Consider the following 26287-nt stretch of genomic DNA (forward strand, 5'->3'; position numbering starts at 1 on the left):
TGTTTGCCCTGGCAGAGCCAGGCTGCACTTGATGTTCCTCTCCTTGGTGTGCTGGGGGGGCTGCCCAGCACGGCAGTGAAACCCTGCAGCCCCCAGAGCTCCTGTGCTGCTCACAGCAGCTGCTCATGGCTGGGATTCCTTCAAACGGGGCTCAGGGAATGTCCTGAGCTGGGGGAACCACAGGGATCATCCCAGTCCCTGTCCCTGCCCAGACCCCCCAACAATCCCAGCCTGGGCATCCCTGGCAGTGCCTCCCAAACCCTCCTGTGCCCATTCCCTGGGGAGCCTGGGCAGTGCCAGCACCCTCTGGGGGAGAACATTTCATGATCTCCAGCCCAAACCTCTCCTGACACAGCTCCAGCCCTTCCCTGGTCCTGTCCCTGTCCGAGGAGCAGAGATGGGAGCTGCCCCTCTACTTCCCCTCAAGAGGAAAATTGCCCTGCTTGCCCTGTGCTTTTATTTATTCAGTGGCCAGGGAATTATGTGGACGATGCAGCACAGAGTAAAAAGCTGTGCACAGGCAGGTGTTGGCTCTCAGGGAACCATTCCCTGGGCACGAGACCCCTTCCTGCTCCAGCTCTGGCCTTGCAGCAGTGGGACTCGAGGCACAGAGGTCCTCTAATGAAAGCACTGATGTGCATCCTGAAAAATCAGGATTCATTTCTTAATTCTCCACCTGATTTCTTCATTTCAGTATGGAGCTGCTGTGGCTGGGAGTAGCTGCCAGCGCAGCTGTTCCACGCTGACCCTCGCCCCCAGACAAGCATCATTTCCTGCCCAGCAGAGTGGCACAGGAGCAGCAGATGCTGAGGGGGAGCTGGAGAGGCTGCAGTGTCTCCCTGCTGGACCTTTTCCTGTTCAGGTTTCGTGGCAATCCTGTTTGCCCAGCTGAACTCCTGCTGGGCCTGCAGAGCTCCCTGTGCTGGCCTGGGGAAATGTCCAAATGTCCCGTGGAAGCAGCTCCAGAGGGGCAAGGCACCAGTCAGCACCACCAGATTGTCATTCCCACTTCTGCTTTTCAGGGCTCTTTGCCTTCCTTTCCTTTCCTTTCCTTTCCCAGCCACAGCTGTTCCTCCTTTCCCTGGAGCAGCCTGGGTGCCAGGGCTCCTGTCCCCAGTGTCCCCCTGCTCTGTGTGCCACCACTGGGCTCTGCAGCAGAGGGACAGAGCTCAGCACCAGAGCAAACATCACCAGAGCTCAGCACCAGAGCTCAGCACCAGAGCAAACATCACCAGAGCAAACATCACCAGAGCTCATCCCCAGAGCTCAGCACCAGAGCAAACATTCCCAGAGCAAACATCACCAGAGCAAACATCACCAGAGCTCAGCACCACAGCAAACATCACCAGAGCAAACATCACCAGAGCAAACATCACCAGAGCAAACATCACCAGAGCTCAGCAGCAGAACAAACATCCCCAGAGCTCATCCCCAGAGCAATCCCCAGAGCAATCCCCAGAGCAATCCCCAGATCTCATCCCCAGAGCTCAGCACCAGAGCTCAGCACCAGAGCAAACATCACCAGAGCAAACATCCCCAGAGCAAACATCACCAGAGCAAACATCACCAGAGCTCATCCCCAGAGCTCATCCCCAGAGCTCATCCCCAGAGCAATCCCCACCTGCCCCGTTCAGCCCCATCCTGCTCTGCCTCACGAGGGCTGATGCTGCTTTGCCCTGCAGTGTCAGCATCAGCATCAGCATCAGCATCAGCATCAGCATCAGCATCAGCATCAGCCCAGCTCTGGGGCTGCCCTGTGGGGCTGGCTGCTCACACGGGCTGTTCTCAGCCTCTGCAGGGCAGGAGGTGCCCACAGGAGCTCAGCCCTGAGCAGCTCAGATGCCCTGGCTCTGTTTTGGGCAGCTCCATCACAGCAGAAATGACAACCTGGGACAAAGGGTTTGCAGTTTGCAGGGAATCACAGAAATGGTGACAAACACCCCTTGCTCTGTAAATCCCGGTGCCCTCCTGCCAGGGCAGCCACCCCTGGACCAGGATCACCACCCTGGAGCTGCTGCCTCACCTGGAGCCTGCTCCTTCCCCGGGCAGGTGGGAATTGCTCACCTTGTGCTGTTCCATCCCTTTGGCCAGGCTGGAGCCCAGGTGGCCTCCCAGCACTCCTGCACCTCATCACAGGATCATGGAATTGTTAGGGCTGGAAAAGGCCTCTGAGAGCACTGAACCTGCCCCTGCTGTCCAGTGTCACCCTGCAGGCTGAGGCTGAGCACGGGGCCCGTTCCTGGGCCCGTGGATAGATCTGGGTGATTTGGAACTGGGTCACAATTCCTGGCAGCCGGAGCCAGCCAGGAGCTGTTCTCTCCTCTGGCTTTACAGAACCCTGTCAGGCTGTTCAGGAGGAATCCCCAGCAGCAGGGCCATTCACTGGCACTGCCAGCTGTCCTTGCAGCATTGGCAGTGGGACACGAGCAGCAGCTCCTGCCAGGGCTGCCCCGCTGCTCCCTCCTCTCAGCCTGGAGCTGCCCCTTCCCTCTGCAAAGCACAGCACTGCAAACACCTCCCAGATCATTCCTGCAGGGAATTCTGGCCCAGGGAGGGGGTGAACTGCCCAGGGAGGTTTGCAGTGCCCAGCCCTGGAGGTGCCCAGGGAATTGCTGGAGGTGGCACTTGGAGCTCTGATGGGGACAGGGTGGGCATCGGGCACAGCTGGGACTCTGTGATCTCAGAGAGTTTTTCCAGCCAGTTCTGGGATTCTGGGGCTCTGGGATTCTGGGGCTCTGGGATTCTGGGATTCTGGGGCTCTGGGATTCTGGGGCTCTGGGATTCTGGGATTCTGGGGCTCTGGGATTCTGGGGCTCTGGGATTCTGGGATCCTGGGGCTCTGGGATTCTGGGATTCTGGGGCTCTGGGATCCTGGGGCTCTGGGATTCTGGGATTCTGGGGCTCTGGGATTCTGGGATTCTGGGGCTCTGGGATCCTGGGGCTCTGGGATTCTGGGATTCTGGGGCTCTGGGATTCTGGGATTCTGGGGCTCTGGGATCCTGGGGCTCTGGGATTCTGGGATTCTGGGGCTCTGGGATCCTGGGGCTCTGGGATTCTGGGGCTCTGGGATTCTGGGATTCTGGGATTCTGGGATCCTGGGGCTCTGGGATTCTGGGGCTCTGGGATTCTGGGATTCTGGGGCTCTGGGATTCTGGGATTCTGGGGCTCTGGGATTCTGGGGCTCTGGGATTCTGGGATTCTGTGTTTGTCCTCTCTGCCCAGCCATTCCCCACAGGGCAGCTCAGAGGCTCTGCCAGAGCAAATTGGAAAGCACAGTGTAAAAAATATAGAGTTTAATGAATTTTTACTTCCCTGATATTTCACTTGGGGTTGGAAGAAAGAATGAAAAATCTTCTGGTCTTGTAGAATACTCAGTTCTAATCTGACAAGAACAGTGGGGTTTTTTGACTGTTTATTTTGAAGGACAGAGTGTAAGGCTGAAATGACTGCCAGCAGAAGACACTTGCTGGACTCCTCCATCCCCAGCTGAGCTCGTGGCCAGGTGATGTCCCAGGGCTCAGGGGTGTTTTGGACTCCCATTCCCTGCTCTGGTTTTTCTAGGAAGGGGCTGGGTGCTCCATCCTCCTCCCTAAGCTGCCCTGGCTCTGCTCCTGCAGGCACAGCAGCTGTCAGGCTCTCCCTGCCCAGTTCACCCAGTCTCCCAGGACTGCTGGGACCGGTCAGGCCCTGGAACACCTTTGGCAAACTGGGAGTGCAGGAATTGCAACAGAGAAATCTTGTGATATAACTGCAGTTAGAGAGGGAGAAGCATTCCCATGTTTTGACATGTGTGGTAACACTGCACAAAGCCTCTGCTCGAGGCCAGGCCCCTGCACTGGAGCTGCCCAAAGATTATAGAATATTTATAAATATCCCCAAGGCTTTTCAGGAAAAGGGTTATAAACGAGATCCAGGAGCCCCAAGCCTGAAAGTCAGATCACTTTGGATATTTGTGCACACAAATGTTGCTGCACACACGAACATAAAGATAAAATGTCAGTGGGAGCAATGAGAGCCTGGAATGTTCCTCAGGCACTTCTCAAACCCCTGGTGCGAGGGGTGAAAACAAACAGTGCCCAGTGGTTAAAACCTTCCTGTCATTGCTCAGAACATTCTAACAGCTTATCAAAGTCACATTCTAAAAACACCTTCAAAATCACACACCCTAAAGTCTGTTAAGGTTTCTGTACTTCTGGCTGCAGTTCTTTGCTTTGTCTCCTGCTCTCCAGGTTTTTTCTCCTGTCCTGTATAATTTGGGGATGATCTGACCCTGCTGTGTCAGAGCTGGCAAGGCAGAGTTGTTTTGTTAATGTCTGGGTTTTGTTAATGTCTGGGTTTGTTCCTGGTTTCCTCTGCATGTTTTGACTTTATTTACTTCTGGTTGTGCCCTTCCTCTGAAACCTCCCAAAGCCTCAGATTTCTCTGTTGCAGACTGGAGTGTAATTAGGTTAAGATGTTCTTTAGGTAATTTTAATCCAAATATTATTGTCTTGGCCAGAAAGTCCAGACTATGAACAAACTCTGTGTTCAATGCAGAGGCCCAAATGGCCACTAGAGATTTATATCATGTTAATAAGGAAGACGTATTCAAGTGTAACCCAGAAAAAAAATCGTATCAAACTGATTTAATATTACCTAAGTATTGAAAGCCACCCTGGAAATAACAACCTACTCATTAATTTGTAAAGAAAACTTGTTTACGTGGCAGCAATTAAAAATATCAGCTCAATATCTGTAGAACACAGACAAGGCTGAGCTAATTTATGAGATAAACTCAGTGAGCAGGATTTACTGGGTGTGCAGGGAGAGTTCTCCATCTCCAGATCCGACCAGGGCTCCTTTGCAGATGGGTAACGGTGCGAGGAGGGCTGAGCCATGGGCAAATGGCTTTGGATTGGCAATCACCCCATCCCCAAGAAACACTTGCTGATAAAATTCAGGAGATCCTGTTAGGCTGCACTGCCCTTAGCCCCCATTGTTGTTGTGTTTTAGGAGCTGCAGTCCAGGGGTGAGGGCGTTTTCCTGCCGCGGGGAGCAGGGACACGCCGGGGACCTGCAGGACTGACCCTGTGCTCCTCAGGTGGGGGATACTGCTGCATCCTCCTGGGCAGGGGTTCGGGGGGGGTCTGGGGGGTTCTGAGGGGTTCTGAGGGGTTCTGGGGGGTTCTGTGAGATCCTGGGGGGTTCTGGGGGGTTCTGAGGGGTTCTGAGGGGTTCTGGGGGGGTTCTGTGAGATCCTGGGGGTTCTGAGGGGTTCTGGGGGGTTCTGAGGGGTTCTGGGGGGATCTGAGGGGTTCTGAGGGGTTCTGGGGGGTTCTGAGGGGTTCTGAGGGGTTCTGGGGGGGTTCTGTGAGATCCTGGGGGTTCTGAGGAGTTCTGGGGGGATCTGAGGGGTTCTGAGGGGTTCTGGGGGGTTCTATTGGGTTCTGGGGGGTTCTGAGGGGTTCTGGGGGGTTCTGGGGGGTTCTGGGGGGTTCTATAGGGTTCTGGGGGGTTCTGAGGGGTTCTGGGGGGTTCTGGGGGGTTCTGGGGGGTTCTGAGGGGTTCTGGGGGGTTCTGTGAGATCCTGAGGGGTTCTGGGGGCTTCTGGGGGGTTCTGTGAGATCCTGGGGGGTTCTGGGGGGTTCTGTGAGATCCTGGGGGGTTCTGGGGGGTTCTGGGCGGTTCTGAGGGGTTCTGGGGGGTTCTATAGGGTTCTGTGGGGCTCTGTGGGGTTCTACTGGGTTCTGTGGGGCTCTGGGGGGTTCTACTGGGTTCTGTGGGGCTCTGTGGGGTTCTGTGGGGTTCTGTGGAGCTCTGTGGGGTTCTATTGGGTTCTGTGGGGCTCTGTGGGGTTCTACTGGGTTCTGTGGGGCTCTGTGGGGTTCTGTGGGGCTCTGGGGGGTTCGGGGAGGTTCTGGGGGACTCTGGTGCTCTGTGGGTCATGGGGACAGCTGCAGGTGCCTGGGCTGGAGGTTGTGTTTGGCTCTAGGATCACCAGGACACGGACACAGACCTGGAGCTCCTGGATCTGCTCCAGAGGAGAGATGTGAGGATGAGGAAGGGCTGGAGCATCTCTGTGCCCGGGAAAGGCTGAGGGAGCTGGGGCTGCTCAGCTGGAGAAGAGCCCCAGCTGAGAGGGGGTCTGGGTGTCCCTGGGTGTTCCCGTCCGTCCCTGTCCATCCCTGTCCATCCCTGTCCACCCCTGTCCATCCCTGTCCATCCCTGTCCATCCCTGTCCGTCCCTGTGTGTCCCTGTCCGTCCCTGTCTGTCCCTGTCCATCCCTGTCCATCCCTGTCCATCCCTGTGTGTCCCTGTCCGTCCCTGTCTGTCCCTGTGTGTCCCTGTCCATCCCTGTCCATCCCTGGCTGTCCCTGTCCATCTCTGTCCATCTCTGTCCATCCCTGTCCATCCCTGTCCATCCCTGTCCATCCCTGTGTGTCCCTGTCCATCTCTGTCCATCTCTGTCCATCCCTGTCCATCCCTGTGTGTCCCTGTCCATCCCTGTCCATCCCTGTCCATCCCTGTGTGTCCCTGTCCATCCCTGTCCATCCCTGTCCATCCCTGTGTGTCCCTGTCCATCCCTGTCCATCCCTGTCCACCCCTGTGTGTCCCTGTCCATCCCTGTCCATCCCTGTGTGTCCCTGTCCATCCCTGTCCATCCCTGTCCATCCCTGTCTATCCCTGTCCGTCCCTGTCCATCCCTGTGTGTCCCTGTCCATCCCTGTGTGTCCCTGTCCATCCCTGTCCATCCCTGTGTGTCCCTGTCCATCCCTGTCCATCCCTGTCCATCCCTGTCCGTCCCTGTCCGTCCCTGTCCATCCCTGTCCATCCCTGTCCATCCCTGTCCATCCCTGTCCATCCCTGTCCATCCCTGTCCGTCCCTGTCTGTCCCTGTCCATCCCTGTGTGTCCCTGTCTGTCCCTGTCCATCCCTGTCCATCCCTGTCCATCCCTGTCCATCCCTGTCCATCCCTGTGTGTCCCTGTCCATCCCTGTCCATCCCTGTCCATCCCTGTCCATCCCTGTGTGTCCCTGTCCATCCCTGTCCACCCCTGTCCATCCCTGTCCATCCCTGGCTGTCCCTGTGTGCAGGAGGGGCAGAGCAGACCCGGGTTCTGCCCCAGCCCCAGGCTCTGGGAGCAGGGAGTGGCCCCAGGGACCCTCTGGGGTCTCTCCAGCCTGATCCATGCTGGAATTCCGTGAGCCTGTGCTCCCAGAGGCCTTTTCCAGCCCCAGTGACCCCGTGGTTCCACATCCCTCGTGCCAAGGGCTCAGGCTGGGCTGTCCCTGGCACATGGGAAGCACAGAGCTTTCCATGGAAATCCCACCCCACTCCATGGAAATCCCACCCCACTCCATGGAAATCCCACCCCACTCCATGGAAATCCCACCCCACTCCATGGAAATCCCACCCCACTCCATGGAAATCCCATCCCACTCCATGGAAATCCCACCCCACTCCATGGAAATCCCACCCCACTCCATGGAAATCCCACCCCACTCCATGGAAATCCCACCCCACTCCATGGAAATCCCACCCCACTCCATGGAAATCCCACCCCACTCCATGGAAATCCCACCCCACTCCATGGAAATCCCATCCCACTCCATGGAAATCCCATCCTGCTCCCAGCCCGGGGCAGCTCTGGGCTCCCCTGGCACTGACCCACAGCCGACCCTGCAAGGAGGGCTGGGGAACAACCCCAAAAAACAGCAAATCTTCTGTGGAAATCCCTCTGCAACCCCGAGAGAGGATTTATTTGTCCTGAGGATCAATAATGACTGATCTTTCTGTCTCCTCAAGCATCAAAGCCCCGGTGGCTGTGCGGTGTTATTATTCATGGAAAAGGATTTCCAGAGAAAATGAGAACTTTGCATGGGTAGTTTAGGTTAGATACAGAAATGATTAATTTTGTTTAATTTAATAGAGAGATCTGATTTCATTGCTACCTAATATTTAATATTTTCCCTCCCTGACTCGGTTCTTTCTTTAGACTTCCACGGTACTGAAAGAGAAATAAAGAAAAAAAAGAGGCAAAGAATGCAAAGTAAAACAAAAATGAGGCTGTTCAATCAGGCAGGGAAAAAAAGCTATCTAAAATCCCCTGAATAAGGTCAAGGAAAATGAATCATATCTTTTTCATTCAAGAAGTGAATTTGGCTTCAGGCATTAAAAGCTGTCTGAAGATGTTTTGGACACACTCACTGCTTGTGTGGCAAACGTGCCCCGTTTGTGCCCAGTCTGGCTGCGGTCACGGGCAGGGTTTGCTCTGGAGTCTGCTGGAAGCCTCGGGCACACCAGGGGCTCCTCCTGGGAATGACAGCAGCCAGGAGATCCCGTTCCCAGAGGGGTTTGGGATCCAGTGGGGTGAAGTTTGGTCTCAAAGGCAGCTGGGAAGTGATGCCTGAGCAGGCTGGGGTAAAGCCAGTGGAGCTGGCACTGGGACAGGGGCTGAGCTGGGCCAGCCCGGCCCTGTGGGCTCTGGGGTTGGGACTGAGCTGGTCCCACAGCTCTGGGGCTGAGCTGGTCCTGTGTGCTCTGGGGCTGAGCTGGTCCCACAGCTCTGGGGCTGGGCTGGTCCCACAGCTCTGGGGCTGAGCTGGTCCTGTGTGCTCTGGGGCTGAGCTGGTCCCACAGCTCTGGGGCTGAGCTGGTCCTGTGTGCTCTGGGGCTGAGCTGGTCCTGTGGGCTCTGGGGCTGAGCTGGCCCCACAGCTCTGGGGTTGGGACTGAGCTGGTCCCACAGCTCTGGGGCTGAGCTGGTCCCACAGCTCTGGGGTTGGGACTGAGCTGGTCCCACAGCTCTGGGGCTGAGCTGGTCCCACAGCTCTGGGGCTGAGCTGGTCCCACAGCTCTGGGGCTGAGCTGGTCCTGTGTGCTCTGGGGCTGAGCTGGTCCCACAGCTCTGGGGCTGGGGCTGAGCTGGTCCCACAGCTCTGGGGCTGGGCTGGTCCTGTGTGCTCTGGGGCTGAGCTGGTCCCACGGCTCTGGGGCTGAGCTGGTCCCACAGCTCTGGGGCTGTCATGCCCGTGTTGGTCGCAGCCCTGGGCAGCCCCAGCTCCCATCCCAGCCGTGTCCCAGCCATGTCCCAGCCGTGTCCCAGCCGTGTCCCAGCCGTGTCCCAGCCGTGTCCCAGCCATGTCCCAGCCGTGTCCCAGCCGTGTCCCAGCCATGTTCCAGCCGTGTCCCAGCTCCTATCCCAGCCATGTCCCAGCCATGTCCCAGCCGTGTCCCAGCCGTGTCCCAGCCGTGTCCCAGCCATGTCCCAGCCATGTTCCAGCCGTGTCCCAGCTCCCATCCCAGCCATGTCCCAGCCATGTCCCAGCCGTGTCCCAGCTCCCATCCCAGCCGTGTCCCAGCCGTGTCCCAGCCATGTCCCAGCCATGTCCCAGCCATGTCCCAGCCGTGTCCCAGCCATGTCCCAGCCATGTCCCAGCCATGTTCCAGCTGTGTCCCAGCCATGTTCCAGCCGTGTCCCAGCCGTGTCCCAGCCATGTCCCAGCTCCCATCCCAGCCATGTCCCAGCTCCCATCCCAGCCGTGTCCCAGCTCCCATCCCAGCCATGTTCCAGCCGTGTCCCAGCCATGTCCCAGCCATGTCCCAGCCATGTCCCAGCTCCCATCCCAGCCATGTCCCAGCTCCCATCCCAGCCATGTTCCAGCCGTGTCCCAGCCATGTTCCAGCCGTGTCCCAGCCATGTCCCAGCCATGTCCCAGCCATGTCCCAGCCATGTCCCAGCTCCCATCCCAGCCGTGTCCCAGCCGTGTCCCAGCCATGTCCCAGCCGTGTCCCAGCCGTGTCCCAGCCGTGTCCCAGCTCCCATCCCAGCCGTGTCCCAGCCATGTTCCAGGCGTGTCCCAGCCATGTTCCAGCCGTGTCCCAGCCGTGTCCCAGCCATGTCCCAGCCGTGTCCCAGCTCCCATCCCAGCCGTGTCCCAGCCATGTTCCAGCCGTGTCCCAGCCATGTCCCAGCCATATTCCAGCCATGTCCCAGCCGTGTCCCATCAGGAAGGCCCCGGGAGGGGGATCCTGCCTGGCAGGGAAGGCTCACACACTCCCCGGGCTGTGTCCAGGCCGGCACTGAGGAGGGCTCAGCATTTCAGGGCAGCTGAGATCCCGTGGGGTGTGAGAGCCGGGGACAGGAGGAGGAGCTGCAGGGGAAGGCAGGATCCCCGACAGGTTACAGGGTACAGGTTAATCCAGTTAAGTCTCTCCAGCACATCTGCTCCTGCTGTTCTGCCTCATAAACCATTCTGAAGGCTGCCCTAACAGCCCCTTTTTCTTTAGCACTCACAAACAAAAGCCAAGAACAGGGATGACTGATTTTTCTAAAATCCTCTCCCACGCCCCACCTCAGCATAATGCACTCCATCTTAGTCAAAACCACCTCTTACTCTTTACTTTGGGCTTTATTTTTTTCGCTGTGTGGTTGATTCTGCTCTTTTTGATAAGCTGAAATGGAAACGTCATTGTGAGTGTAAAGCTCCCAATAATTTACCATTTCCAATGGAAAATTACCCTGCAATTGGAAATATTTTAAGAAGAACTTTCCCCAAGGAAAATATAAGAATGGTGAAAACCCTGCAGTAATGTCCTTCTCTGTAGAGGAGCAGGAATCCCAAAATCCCAGAGTGAAAAAACCTCAAATCCCATCTAAAAACCCTAAAAACCAAAACCCTAGTGCCACCCCTGGATGTGCAGGGACAGCTCCCACTGTCCCAATGTCCAGCCCCAATGTCCAGCCTGGCCTTGGGCACTGCCAGGGATCCAGGGACAGCCACAGCTGCTCTGGCAATTCCAGCCCAGCCAGCAATTCCCAATTCCCAATCTCCCATCCATCCCTGCCCTCTGGCACTGGGAGCCATTCCCTGTGTCCTGTCCCTCCATCCCTTGTCCCCAGTCCCTCTCCAGCTCTCCTGGAGTCCCTTTAAATCCTTTCTGGCTGTGAAAGGATTCATCCAGCTGCTCCCATTTCCCTGTCTGTGTTCCTGGGGGCAGCAGCCGTGTGTCCCCTGGCTCTGGGTTCCACCTCTGCTGGCACAGGTGTCCCTCCCTGGGCTGAGGACAGACCCGCTGGTGACACCCTGGTGTCCCTGTCCCTGACCTCCAGTGGCTCTGGTCAGGAGAGGCTGGGACTGCTCTGCAATCCCTGCTGAGCCCTCCTGTAACACGGGGCTTTTCTTCCAAATTTCCCATGGGAATTCTCGCCCTGGGGTTCTGCCGTGAGCTGCCCCTCAGAACAGATCCATATTTTCCATATTTCCCAAATATAATCCTGATCCTTCTCAGCAAGGCCTCTCTGAGCAGGGCACACCTTTACCCAGTTCATTTGAAATGCAAATTTGCATTTCCAGCGCCTAACCAAAGTTTGTCCTTTCTGCAAGGAAGGTGGATGTTTATTCTGATTTGAATCCCAGCATATATTTTATGTGTATTGTTTTTAGTGACATATTTAAAATAAAAATCATCCACATGAACCAGACTGAACCCCCTGATGCCATCGAGCAGAACTGCTGGTGTCATTCTCATGATTTATATCCATTAATTTACTTTCAGAACACACTTAGCACGGTAATTTTCTTTGGAGATAAGTGATCTTGGGAGTAAAGAGCAGGTGGAGGGGGAGAAATCCTCTCCTTTCTCTCGCTGCCTGCCCCTTCACCCACGGCGAGCCAAGCTGCCTGTCTTTCTGCTCCGAGGAATGTGGCTCAAATGAGCTGGAAAACAGCTCAATCTGGTCAAGTGAGGCTTCCCCGACACGCCTGAGCTCTCGCTGGGTACCGAGCTGGTGTTTCTCCTCCCGGCAGCAGCTTCTGCTGCCAGGCTCGAGTTCAACCAGAGAGAGCCCGGCTCGGGCGGCGAGCGCAGCCCCGAGAGGCTCTGCAGGGAGAGGGAACCGGGGGAGCGGGGATGGGCTCGGACAGCACCCCGAGGGGATCCGGGGATCAGGAGATCCGCACCCCGAGGGGATCCGGGGATCAGGGGATCCGCACCCCGAGGGGATCCGGGGATCAGGGGATCCGCACCCCGAGGGGATCCGGGGATCCGCACCCCGAGGGGATCCGGGGATCCACACCCCGAGGGGATCCGGGGATCCTCACCCCGAGGGGATCCGGGGATCCGGGGATCCGCACCCCGAGGGGATCCGGGGATCTGCACCCCTCCGGTGCCCGTGCCCGTGCCGGTTCCGTGTCCGTGCCGGTGTCCGTGCCCGGTGCCCGCAGCTGTGCCCGGTGCCCGCAGCTGTGCCCGGTGCCCGCAGCTGTGCCCGGCACACTTTCAGGTTACCTTTGCCGGCTGCGGGGCTGTGTTGAAATCGCCCCGGGGCGCTCGGGCCGGCCCGGGCATCGCGGGCGGTGCAGCCCCGGCCCGGCCCCTCCGGGCAAGGACAGAACCGGAGCCCCCGCCCAGGTTCTGCGGTGGGTCCTGCTCAGGTTCTGCTGGTCCCGTTCAGGTTCTGCTGGTCCCGCTCAGGTTCTGCTGGTCCCGTTCAATGCGGTGGGTCCCGTTCAGGTTCTGCTGGTCCCGTTCAGGTTCTGCTGGTCCCGTTCAGGTTCTGCTGGTCCCGTTCAGGTGCGGTGGGTCCCGGCCCTGCCGGGGTACAGAGGCTCGGGACAGGGCCGGGCGGGGCAGGGGAAGGGCAGGAGGCACCCGGGGCTCGGGGAAGGGCCGGGCAGGGCCGGGCAGGGCCGGGGAAGGGCAGGAGGCAGCCGGGGCACAGGGTGGGGGTGGCTTCCCCCCTTCTCTGGGCAGCAGAGCCGATCTGTGCCCGGTGCTGCTCTCCTCCCGCACGCCGTGCCAGCCCGGGAAGCTGTGCCACAGCCTCGCCACACACGGGGAAGGGTTCCTTGCTCACGGCCGGTCTGTGCCAGCAGCACCAGGCAGAGCATTTTCCTGGGAGCACAGGAAGGTTTGCAGTCTCCCACTGCCCCTGCTTGGGGCAGTGATGTGGTGCTGGTGATTCCAGGGGAGGAAAAGCAAATCCCACCAGAAGAAAACTCAGTTTTGGAACTGCTGGGTTTCCTTGGAAGCACTGAGGGCTCTTTTTGAGCTGGAGGTGTTTGTGGCTGGCTGCAGTTCAGTGATTTTCAGCAGCTCTGGGGCCCCTAAATCCAGTGACTTTTTTTCCCCACTTGCAGCCTATTCCCTCCAGGTTAAAGTTATCTAAAATACTCCTCTTGTCATGGAATTCCACTTCAGGTGAGACTTGTACAGCCAGGCAGAGGATCAATATCCTCTGAATCCAAAATGCACCTGCTTGTGTCCATGTTTAAACAGCCTGTGCTGCTGGGGATCCCTGGCCATGTCTCTGGGGATCCCTGGCTGTGGCTCTGGGGATCCCTGGCTGTGGCTCTGGGGATCCCTGGCCATGCCCTGGAGCTCCTGGAATCCCTGAGGTTGGAAAAGCCCTCCCAGACCGTTCATGCTCACCCTGTCCCCAGCCCAGAGCTCCGAGTGCCACCTCCAGGGATGGGCACTGCAAACCTCCCTGGCCACTTCCAAGGCCTGAGCGCCCTTTCCATGGGGAAATTCCTGCTGCTGTCCACCCTGAGCCTCCCCTGGCCCAGCCTGAGGCCGTTCCCTCTCCTCCTGTCCCTGTTCCCTGCCAGCACAGCCCGACCCCCCTGGCTGTCCCCTCCTGCCAGGGACTTGTGCAGAGCCACAAGGGCCCCCTGATCCCCCTTGGCTCCCGGATCCCCAAGGGAGTGAGCAGAGCTCTGCTTTCCCTGCTCCATCCCAAGCCCTGCCCTGCCCCAGCTCAGCTCCCCTGGAAGGAGGGATCCTGCTCAGGGGAGGGAGATGAGAACGAGCCCGTTCTGAGTCACTGCTGGTGGCTCCGTGTGTGACCCCAGGCCTGGGGGGGGTCTCTCCCCTACCCAGACACTTCTTCAAAGAGCTGCATTAATAATTCACTCCACACTACTCAGCTATGGAGCATTTCCCTCAACCATTTCTTGATAGAATTCATTCCAGCATTTATGGCTCATTTTTCTTCCTTTTAAGCTTAACGTGTTTGCAAAGGAAAGCTGGAGAGTTTTCCACAGCCTGTTCCACACACGGATCACAGGATGTCAAGAAATTGGGGAAAAAAGAATGAACACTTGAAGAAAAATAGACTTGAGATAATTTCACCTGAGCCAGTTTCTTTGAAGTGGCTTGTTGTAAACCAGGAAAATGAAAATGTGAAGTTGGGGCAGACCTGGGGGGTTTTTGGGATGAGAGGGAGCTGTGGTGCCCAGGGAATGGGAGCTCTGTCCTGGCACAGCCCTGGGCTGTCAGAACCTGGCACTGTTCTCCAACCAGAGAAAATCCAGATAGAAAATCCAGCTGAAAAGCTGTTATGGCTGAGTTTATGGGAACTATGAGATGAACAATATTGATGTGGTTTGTATATCGTTCATTTTTATTTCATTTAGGTACCAGCTAATCATAGGACAAAACTATTAAAGAGAAAAAATACCCTCCTGGTTTATTTAATGAGGCTGTTTCTTTTTACTCATCCTTCTGAAAATGGCTCTAAAAATACCTACAAAACACAGGATTCTTAGATCTTCATTCCACTCCTTCTCCACCCCTCCAAAAGGCAGAAATATTAAATATTCCATTCTTTCAGTGCAGCCAGCAAATATAAACAAGTTTTGTACCTATTATACATGAAACTTTAATGCTCTATAAAAAGCATCCAGAAAAGGATTTATTGATTTATTTATTTATTCACTTATTAAACCTTTTAAACCAATCACTATATTATTTTTTTTTTTCCTCAATCAACACCTTTGTGTACTTTCCTCACTCAGCTGCAATCAGTGGTAGTTGTTTTTAGAGATTCCATGGGCGATAAAGTGAATTATTCTCTGGAGCTGTGACAAGTCTGCTAAAGAGGCAGAGATTTGTGAGGCTTTTTCTGTGTGTGGCCACAACAGCTACTGGAACTTTATTTTCAGCAATGAAAACACACTGGATCCCCACCGGCAAATTCAGCTTCCTTTGTAGCTGAGCTCTGCCTCTGAACTCCCTGGCTCGGTAGGAGCTCTCCGTGTCCCTTTGTCTCTCCCATTCCCTGTTATCCGTGCCCCAAGCTCCAGGCAAGGTGACTCTGCTGGGGGAGGCGTAGGTGGGGACAGAGGGAACAGTCCTGGTGTGGTGGCTGCAGTTAGTGAGACCCCTTCCCTTCCCTTCCCTTCCCTTCCCTTCCCTTCCCTTCCCTTCCCTTCCCTTCCCTTCCCTTCCCTTCCCTTCCCTTCCCTTCCCTTCCCTTCCCTTCCCTTCCCTTCCCTTCCCTTCCCTTCCCTTCCCTTCCCTTCCCTTCCCTTCCCTTCCCTTCCCTTCCCTTCCCTTCCCTTCCCTTCCCTTCCCTTCCCTTCCCTTCCCTTCCCTTCCCTTCCCTTCCCTTCCCTTCCCTTCCCTTCCCTTCCCTTCCCTTCCCTTCCCTTCCCTTCCCTTCCCTTCCCTTCCCTTCCCTTCCCTTCCCTTCCCTTCCCTTCCCTTCCCTTCCCGCACCTTCCCGCACCTTCCCTTCCCTTCCCGCACCTTCCCTTCCCTTCCCGCACCTTCCCTTCCCGCACCTTCCCTTCCCTTCCCTTCCCGCACCTTCCCGCACCTTCCCGCACCTTCCCGCACCTTCCCTTCCCTGGATTAGTGCCGGTGTTTTCCATCCCTGCTCCATCCACCCGTCCTTCCCATCCCGTTCCCGTCTCCTGCCCTCCCTGGCTCCTCTCCCAGGGTCCATGGCTTCTCCAGGCCCATGGAGCTCCTCCTGTCACCAGCCCCGGGGAGCTCTGGATCCTCCCCTGGACACTCAGGATTTGTGACACGCAGGATTTGTGACACGCGGGATTTGTGACACGCGGGATTTGTGACACTCAGGATTTGTGACATGCAGGGTTTGTGGCACTCAGGATTTGTGACACGTGGGATTTGTGACACTCAGGATTTGTGACACGCGGGATTTGTGACACGTGGGATTTGTGACACGCAGGGTTTGTGACACTCAGGATTTGTGACACTCAGGATTTCTGACATGCAGGATTTGTGACACGTGGGATTTGTGACACGCAGGGTTTGTGACACGCAGGATTTGTGACACGCAGGATTTGTGACACGCAGGGCTTGTGACACTCAGGATTTGTGACACGCAGGATTTGTGACACGCAGGATTTGTGACACGCAGGGCTTGTGACACTCAGGATTTGTGACACTCGGGATTTGTGACACGCGGGATTTGTGACACTCAGGATTTGTGACACTTGGGATTTGTGACACGCGGGATTTGTGACACGCGGGGTTTGTGACACTCGGGATTTGTGGCACTCAGGATTTGTGACACGCGGGATTTGTGACACGCGGGGTTTGTGACACGCAGGGTTTGTGACACTCAGGATTTGTGGCACTCAGGATTTGTGACACGCAGGGTTTGTGACACTCAGGATTTGTGGCACTCAGAATTTGTGGCACTCAGAGTTTGTGACACGCAGAGTTTGTGACACTCGGGATTTGTGACACGCAGGGTTTGTGACACGCAGGGTTTGTGACACGCAGGATTTGTGACACGCAGGGTTTGTGACACTCAGGATTTGTGACACGCAGGATTTGTGACACGCAGGGTTTGTGACACGCAGGGTTTGTGACACGCGGGATTTGTGACACGCGGGATTTGTGACACACAGGGTTTGTGACACGCGGGATTTGTGGCACTCAGGATTTGTGACACACGGGATTTGTGACACGCAGGATTTGTGGCAGGAGCTGCAAGGACCCAGCAGCAGTGGCAGTGTTGCAGTTTTCCATCTCTGGGCTCTGCAGGCGGTGCAGCCCCGCAGGAGCACCGAGCACACGGAACAGGCACTGGAGAGAGCTTCCAGCTCCATGTGCCAGTAATGGGATTCATTTTCCTGCCAAATGTCACCTTTTCAATGATCTTCAACCTCTGCTGAACAATACTGCCTCCCCCTCTCCTGGTGCTCCCCATCATTCCAGCACCATGGCAGGAGAAATTCCTTCACTGCCCGCAGGCACAAGCTCAGTTCAGTGATCCAGAGGAGGATATTGACTCAGGTCAGCTCGTGTTAAAAAAATGGAGAAAAACGGGGTTTGTTCCCAGTGCCTCTTCCTGGAGAGGCTGGAGGAGCTGTGAGGGGAGGTGGCCCTGATGTGACATCTGAGCAGGGACAGGGAAGGGAGCGGGGGACATCTCCAGCCAGCCCCAGGGGAGGCTCCTGGAGAGCTGGGCATGGCCCAGGGCCCTTCCCAGAGAGCTGGGCTTGCCTTGAGCCGGGAAAACACAGGGAAAAGCACAGGGAAAACACAGGGAAAAGCACAGGGAAAACACAGGGAAAAGCACAGGGAAAAGCACAGGGAAAAGCACAGGGAAAAGCACAGGGAAAACACAGGGGAAAGCACAGGAAAAGCACAGGGAAAAGCACAGGGAAAACACAGGGAAAACACAGGGAAAAACACAGGGAAAAACACAGGGAAAAACACAGGGAAAACACAGGGAAAACACAGGGAAAAACACAGGGAAAAGCTGACTCTCCCAACCCTCCCCTGCTCCAGCCGGGACAGCCCCTCACCAAAACCTGCTGAGAAACAGCCCCAGCCCTGCTCCAGCCCCTGCTCCTGCTCCAGCCCCAGCCCTGCTCCAGCCCCAGCCCTGCTCCAGCCCCTGCTCCTGCTCCAGCCCCAGCTCTGCTCCAGCCCCAGCCCTGCTCCAGCCCCAGCCCTGCTCCAGCCCCAGCTCTGCTCCAGCCCCAGCTCTGCTCCAGCCCCAGCCCTGCTCCAGCCCCAGCCCTGCTCCAGCCCCAGCCCCTGCTCCAGCCCCAGCTCTGCTCCAGCCCCAGCTCTGCTCCAGCCCCAGCCCTGCTCCAGCCCCAGCTCTGCTCCAGCCCCAGCTCTGCTCCAGCCCCAGCTCTGCTCCAGCCCCAGCTCTGCTCCAGCCCCAGCTCTGCTCCTGCCCTAGCCCCAGCCCCAGCCCCTGCTCCAGCCCCAGCCCCAGCCCCAGTCCCAGCCCCAGCCCCAGCCCTGCTCCAGCCCCTGCTCCTGCTCCAGCCCCAGCCCTGCTCCTGCCTGCAATGAAAACCTGCTGAGAAACAGCCCCAGCCCTGCTCCAGCCCCTGCTCCTGCCAGGACAGCCCCAGCCCCAGCTCTGCTCCAGCCCCGTTCCTGCCTGCATGAGAACCTGCTGCCCCCGGAGCCCCCAGGGCCCAGCATTCCCACTCTCAGGTTAAAAAGGGATGAGCTGATGCTCTTGGTGATGCAAATTGTGAAGAGATCGCCCGGGTCCCCAGTCAGAAAGTTCATCTTCCCTTGTCACTTCACACCTTAAATAAGGGCACGGGCAATTACTCACTTCCACAGCTGGCTGCATTCAATATTTCAGGAGCTGAAATGAAGTGGTCTGTGTTCCACTGACCCCAAGGTGCTCAATTCGATATTTAACTGCCAATACCCTGCCGAGCGTGGCCACAATGGTTGAAAAATTATTTGATGTTCGGTCTTTATTTTCTGCAGTAAGAAATCTGGAATAATCACCCTGCTGGAGGGGCAGGAAGGGCAGGGTTCCTTTGGCTGGGCTGGCACACGGGAGCTCATCCACATCCCCCAGGCCCCAGCAGGGGCTGGATGTGCAGGAGAAAGGGTGGCTGAGCTGCAGAGAGCAACGCTCCCTGCTCAGGGAAAACCCCTCTGCTTGGAATTGCTGCTTCAAAGATCAGGGAAATTGAGACATGGAATAATTGACTGGTGTCCCTCTTTCTTCTCTCAATTTGTCTTATTCAACAGCTGCAATAACAAAACTGCTGTGTGCGATTTGCTCAGGTGTGAGAGTTTCCCTGTGACTCTGAAACAAAGTCTAAACAAACTATTAAAGAGGCATCAGAAGGACACCAGAGAGATTTTCAGAGTAACAAGGAAAACTATTGCTCCAAGGAACTGGGGGATTGAGGAGATGTATGAATTTCTTCTATTCAGAAAGAACATAAATCCCATAACCAGCTTTTATGGATTTGCACTTGAATCCAAAAATCAATGACTTAAGACAGAAAATGCATCAGCTCAGCACTGTTCAGTCACCTTGGAAGAGGCCCTGTCACCACTTTGGGAATGGGATGTAACAAAAGGAGTCCTGAATGGGAACTGGACAGAATCTTTTCCCACAGTGACTCCTGGCCCTGTCTCGAGTTCTGCTGTGCAGGAGCAGCCCGGGCAAGGCTGGGGGCTGCAAAGGTCTGATTTAACCCAACCCCAGCTGCCAAATGATCCAACAGCTCCCTGGGCAGGGCTGGGCTGGGGCTGGAATCGTGCTGCACCTGCAGAGGTGTGGGGCAGAGCTCACCTGGGCACAGCTCACCTGGGCACAGCTCACATGGGCAGAGCTCACCTGGGCACAGCTCACCTGGGCACAGCTCACATGGGCAGAGCTCACCTGGGCACAGCTCACCTGGGCACAGCTCACCTGGGCAGAGCTCACCTGGGCAGAGCTCACCTGGGCTGGGACTATGTGCAGTGTCCTGAGCTCACCTGGGCACTGCTCACCTGGGCACAGCTCACCTGGGCACAGCTCACCTGGGCTGGGACCATGTGCAGAGTCCTGAGCTCACCTGGGCAGCTCTGACCTTGGCCAGGAATGGTCCTCAGCTTGTCCCTGCCCCTGTCCCTGCCCTTGTCCCTGCTGTCCCTGCTGTCCCTGCTGTCCCTGCTGTCCCTGAGCTCTGTCCCTGCTGTCCCTGGGCTCTGTCCCTGCTGTCCCTGCTGTCCCTGCTGTCCCTGGGCTCTGTCCCTGCTGTCCCTGCTGTCCCTGCTGTCCCTGGGCTCTGTCCCTGCTGTCCCTGCTGTCCCTGCTGTCCCTGCTGTCCCTGGGCTCTGTCCCTGCTGTCCCTGCTGTCCCTGCTGTCCCTGCTGTCCCTGCTGTCCCTGCTGTCCCTGGGCTCTGTCCCTGCTGTCCCTGTTGTCCCTGCTGTCCCTGCTGTCCCACTGCTGAGCCCTGGCAAGCTGCAAGACAGGCACGGGGTCAGGCCCCAGACAGTTTCCACCTGACAGGAATTGTTGAGGATTAAGGAGGACAGAAAAATCACTTCCTTTTGTTTTGCCAGGGAATTCAAATGCTCCAAGATTTAGTGTAACACAGGATCTGCTTAAGTGGTAATTGTTCTTTGTTTCAAACTACATCAATTTGCAGCTGGAACACTATGGCTGTCACTGGAAATGCTTTGTAAATTTATTTACAGGCAGCAGGAAAGTGAAGAAGCACACAGACAGAATTTTAAATACAAATTGCTTCAAGGTACAATTTCCTCCAATTGCTGTAATGTGCATTATGAATTTAATTTCAGTACATTTCTGCTATATAATAACCTGATTTGGAACTATAAATGCAAATTAAATTTAAATAACTTATAATTTTTTATGTGATGTTTTATAAATATTTACTGTGGGGGTCTTATTGAATCAAGGAGGCCTCAAAGTGAGCAGATGGTGACGAAGGTCGTCCCTTCCCTGGGGGTGCCGGGGTGGTGATGAGCAGGATCTGTGAGTGCTCCAGCTCCCCAGTCTGAGGGGAGATGCTCTGACACCCCGTGCTCCCAGGATTCACCAATTCATCCCAGAATCACCAAATCCCGGGATTCCTGAGCCTGGAAAATCCCTCCAGGATCAGAGTCCCCGCTGTGCCCAGTGCCCACCCTGTCCCCAGAGCTCCGAGTGCCACCTCCAGCAATTCCTGGGGCACCTCCAGGGATGGGCACTGCAAACCTCCCTGGCCACTTCCAAGACCTGAGCGCCCTTTCCATGGGGAAATTCCTGCTGCTGTCCACCCTGAGCCTCCCCTGGCCCAGCCTGAGGCCGTTCCCTCTCCTCCTGTCCCTGTTCCCTGCCAGCAGAGCCCGACCCCCCCGGCTGTCCCCTCCTGCCAGGGACTTGTGCAGAGCCACAAGGGCCCCCTGAGCCTCCTTTGCTCCAGGCTCAGCCCCTTCCCAGCTCCCTCAGCAATTCTCCAGCCCCTTCCCAGCTCCCTCAGCAATTCTCCAGCCCCTTCCCAGCTCCCTCAGCAATTCTCCAGCCCCTTCCCAGCTCCCTCAGCAATTCTCCAGCCCCTTCCCAGCTCCCTCAGCAATTCTCCAGCCCTTTCCCAGCCCTGCTCCAGCCCCTCCTGCTCTTCCCAGCCCATCCAGGCACTGTCCTGGGGCACACAGAGCAGGAGCTGCTGCCCAGGCTGGGCTCACCCAGCTCTGCCTTGTTTTAAATGCCTGACTTGTCCCTGCCCTCTGGGCAGAAGTAATTCTGCTTTTTCATTCTCTTTGGTGAAACAGTGAAGAAAATTGGTCCAACACTGAACTTCACTAATAACATTTGGTGCTTGGTGGTTTTTATCATTTTAAATGACTGACAGATGGATAGTTTTAAATGGATTTAGTACATGATGCAATTATTTCAATATAATAAGCACTATTTAAGATTATTTAATAATGTTATAATAAAATATAGTAACATCAGTAATAAACTATCCAAATTTGAAACCTATTACAATGTTTTGGTAATTAACAGAATTCTGAATTGGTTTAGATTGAAAGGGAGTTGAAATCCCCCCCAGGGACATCTCCCACTGTGTCCAGCATGGGACACTCAGGGATATGAAGGGACGCTGCAATTCTCACCTTAGGGAATGTCCCCAGCTGCCACTCCCTGCAGGACAGGGGATGTCCAGGAGAGCTGACAGCAGTTTTCAGCTGGAGTTTCCCTGCTTCCACCTGGGCCTGGAGCTGGAGTAAAGGGAAATGCTGGGTTCAGGGGTGAAATCCAGAGCTGGAATCTCTGCTTTGAGCCTGCAGTGCCCTCCCAGCTGGAGCTTCCCAGGGAGCAGCACGGGCAGGGAGACATTCCCTAACATTTGGAGGAGTTTGTTTTGCAGATTTTTTTTTTCCAAGCTACTGCAGTTGAAAATAAATAAATACTGAAGGGCAATTTTAGCAGCGTGATTCTAATTTGTTTAATCAGATTATGTTGTTTTCTTCACTGCTGCCTTCTAATTTGGATATATGAAAATGAAATTAATATTAGATTCTCATATTTATTCAGAGTTAATGAGATGATTGGAATGGGTTGCCAGAATAGTTTTTTAAATGTGGATAAACTTCCCTTCCTGGGACGTGTCTTCCATAAGGGTTTCATTCCCTCCTGAAGTTAGGAAAATGACCCAAAAGGTCACTTCAGTTCCCAGCCATTCCAGAACCCTGTCATCAGCAGCTGCTACAAGGTTGAACAGCACCAAACACAGGCGGGAATGGCCTTAAACTGAACCAGGGCAGGGATGGATGGGAGATTGGGAATTGGGAATTGCTGGCTGGAATGGAATTCCCAGAGCAGCTGTGGCTGCCCCTGGATCCCTGGCAGTGCCCAAGGCCAGGCTGGACATTGGGGCTGGACATTGGGACAGTGGGAGGTGTCCCTGACATGGCAGGGGTGGGATGGGTGGGATTTGAGGTTCCTGCAGCCCAAACAGCAGCTTTAGTGCTGCCAACCCCTTCTGCTGGAATAAATATCCCAAAAATGGAAATAAACATCCCAAAGCTTCCAGGGCTGAGCTGTGTCCCCCCAGGCATGTCCTTGGCTCAGTGATGGCACTGCAGGTGCCTGTGCTGCTGCCCCCAGGTTCAGGGGATCTCATCCCATCCCATCCCATCCATCTCTGCCCATCCCTGTCCAGCTCTGCCCATCCATCCCTGTCCATCCCATCCATCCCTGTCCATCCCATCCATCCCTGTCCATCCAACTCTGTCCATCCCATCCAGCTCTGTCTATCCCATCCATCTCTGTCCATCCAGCTCTGCCCATCCCATCCAGCTCTGTTCATCCCTGTCCATCCCATCCAGCTCTGCCCATCCCTGTCCAGCTCTGCCCATCCCATCCATCCCTGTCCATCCCATCCAGCTCTGCCCATCCCATCCATCCCTGCCCATCCCTGTCCATCCCATCCATCCCTGCCCATCCCATCCATCCCTGCCCATCCCATCCATCCCTGTCCATCCCATCCATCCCTGTCCATCCCATCCAGCTCTGTCCATCCCATCCAGCTCTGCCCATCCCATCCATCCCTGCCCATCCCTGTCCATCCCATCCATCCCTGCCCATCCCATCCATCCCTGCCCATCCCATCCATCCCTGTCCATCCCATCCAGCTCTGTCCATCCCATCCAGCTCTGTCCATCCATCTCTGTCCATCCCTGTCCATCCCATCCATCCCTGTCCATCCCATCCAGCTCTGTCCATCCCTGTCCATCCCTGTCCATCCCATCCAGCTCTGTCCATCCCTGTCCATCCCTGTCCATCCCATCCAGCTCTGTCCATCCCATCCATCCCTGCCCATCCCATCCATCCCTGTCCATCCCATCCATCCCTGCCCATCCCATCCATCCCTGTCCATCCCTGTCCATCCCATCCATCCCTGTCCATCCCATCCATCCCTGTCCATCCCTGTCCATCCCATCCAGCTCTGTCCATCCATCCCTGCCCATCCCATCCATCCCTGCCCATCCCATCCAGCTCCAGCCCTGGATCCCAGCTGGAGCTCCTGGAGCAGGGCTGAGGGACAGGAGTGTCCCTGGCAGGGTGTGCCCAGGGTGGCTTTGTGGGATCTCTGGGTGTTTGTCCCGCTCTGCAGACACTCCCTGTAAATACTGAGGGGTTCCAGCTGACTTTTCCTTCAAATCCCTGAGCAACTCTTCACCTGATTATCTCCATTGTGAATCCAGCCTTGTCTATCCGATAATATTTCCCACTCAATCAACACATGCCTCCAACTTGTAATTATCTTGGGAAATGTTTTCATAATGTACAACCCTTCACCTTTTTGCTGTGTTGATTTATTGCCTCCGAGTTAAACCTTGATGTTCAATTTCCCGGCGTTGTTATTAACATCTCCTGCTAGAGAAAATAATTCCACTGAAATTTCATGGGAAAATGAATCAAAACATGGTGATATTTACACACGGCCTTTTAATCATTTCAAACATAGAGAAGTTTTTGATTTAAAATTACAGTAATTTTATTTCAATTGTCCTTGGTATTATCCCCAGCCATAATTAGGAACATCCACAGAATTAACCGGCTGGCAGCTCCTTCCACGAGCAGTAAATAACACCTGAGATAGAAAGAAACACCAATTGCTGGTTTGAATACCAGGTTCCTGCAGGTTTTTAGTAACAAGGAGTTCGGATCAACGTCCTCTGCCTTTCATTTGGAGCCAGGAGCGGCGGTGGAGTGGGAACAGATGGGAGATGCCAGCTCACATCCCAGTGCAGGCACAGCCTGCCTCCCACCAGCCTCTTCCTCTGCACCACCACAGGTTTGGAATGTGCTGAGCCCTGCAGGGCAGGGGGGCTCTGCAGGCATTTACACACCTGGGACATGAAATCAGGAATAACAATTCACAGAGTCAGAGAATCACAGACCACAGAGTCAGGGAACCACAGATCACAGAGTCAGGGAACCACAGAGCACAGAGTCAGGGAATCACAGATCACAGAGAATCACAAATCCCAGAGTCAGGGGATCACAGACCACAGAGAATCACAAATCCCAGAGAATCACAAATCCCAGAGTCAGGGGATCACAGACCACAGAGAATCACAAATCCCAGAGTCAGGGGATCACAAATCCCAGAGAATCACAAATCCCAGAGTGAGGGGATCACAGACCACAGAGAATCACAAATCCCAGAGTCAGGGGATCACAAATCCCAGAGAATCACAAATCCCAGAATCAGGGAACCACAAATCCCAGAGAATCACAAATCCCAGAGACTCACAAACCCCAGAGTCAGGGAATCACAGAGCACAGAGAATCACAAATCCCAGAGTCAGGGAATCACAAATCCCAGAGAATCACAAATCCCAGAGAATCACAAATCCCAGAGAATCACAAATCCCGGAGAATCACAAATCCCAGAATCAGGGAATCACAAATCCCAGAGAATCACAAACCCCAGAGTCAGGGAATCACAAGTCCCGGAATCACAAAATCAAGGAATCATAAAAAGGTTTGGGAGGGAAGGACCAAAGACCCTGACTTGTTCCACCCCGGTTCCAAGGGCCCTTTCCTCTGTCCCAGGCTGCTCCAAGGGCTCTGTGCAGAGGGAGGTGCTGGGGAGCTGAGGGCACCAGAGGGCCCAGGATCTCCTCTTGGAACATCCTCCTCTTATCCTAGGGGTCTCCTTGCAAGGGGTAACTGCATCTCCAGGGATCCTGAAATCCTGGATTTTCCCTCCCTTGCCCTCTCCAGGGATCCTGAAATCCGGGATTTTCCCTCCCTTACCCTCTCCAGGGATCCTGAAATCCAGGACTTTCCCTTCCCTTACCCTCTCCAGGGATCCTGAAATCCTGGATTTTCCCTCCCTTGCCCTCTCCAGGGATCCTGAAATCCGGGACTTTCCCTCCCTTGCCCTCTCCAGGGATCCTGAAATCCGGGATTTTCCCTCCTTTGCCCTCTCCAGGGATCCTGAAATCCGGGATTTTCCCTCTCCATGGATCCTGAAATCCGGGATTTTCCCTCTCCAGGGATCCCGAAATCCAGGATTTTCCCTCCCTTGCCCTCTCCCAGGCCGTTCTCTGCCTGCAGCTCTGGATCCATCTCTGTGTGTCTCTGGCCCTGGCTCTGCTCTGGATTTCCAGCTGCAGTGCAGGCCATGCACACACAGCTGGTAGAGCTCCATAAAAAGCAAAACCTGCTCAGCTCATCCAAACCTCGATCAGCTTCCATCACCCTGAGCCAGGGTGGGAAAGCTCTGTGGGCACGGGGCCAGGCCCGATCAGAGCAGATTGGGATGGATGACCCTCATTGCACCGTCTATGAATCCAATAAAAAGAATGTTGTTACACTTTAATGCATTATCTGTCATGATAATGAGATTTTATTTACCATTTCCAGGAATGTTTTCCCTCTCACAGCCACTGCTGGGAGGAGCAGCCCAGCAGAATCCCGGGGCTCTGTGGAAGGTGCCAGGCAGTGGGACAGGCTCTGTGTGTGTGCCTGCAGTGGATACTCCGCTCCTCCAGAGCTCTCTGCTCTGCCTCTGCTGTTTATCTCTTTTCCAGGATGCAGCAGAACCTGCTGCAGGTTCAGAGAGGGGTGAAAGCTGGGAATGAACAGCTCAGCCTGTCCCCAGCTGCACCCTGTGGCTCTCTGGCACCTCCTGCTCAGGCCATCTCCCCCCAGGCTCCCTCTGGCTGCCCCCACAGCATTTCCCTCTCCCAGCAAGAGCTTCTCCCTCTGCAGACCCATCCTGGAGCTCTGGGAACCGGGGCTGCTGCTCCAGTGA

This window comes from Poecile atricapillus, chromosome 1 (genome assembly GCF_030490865.1).
Source record: "Poecile atricapillus isolate bPoeAtr1 chromosome 1, bPoeAtr1.hap1, whole genome shotgun sequence".
Taxonomy (NCBI): Eukaryota; Metazoa; Chordata; class Aves; order Passeriformes; family Paridae; genus Poecile; species Poecile atricapillus.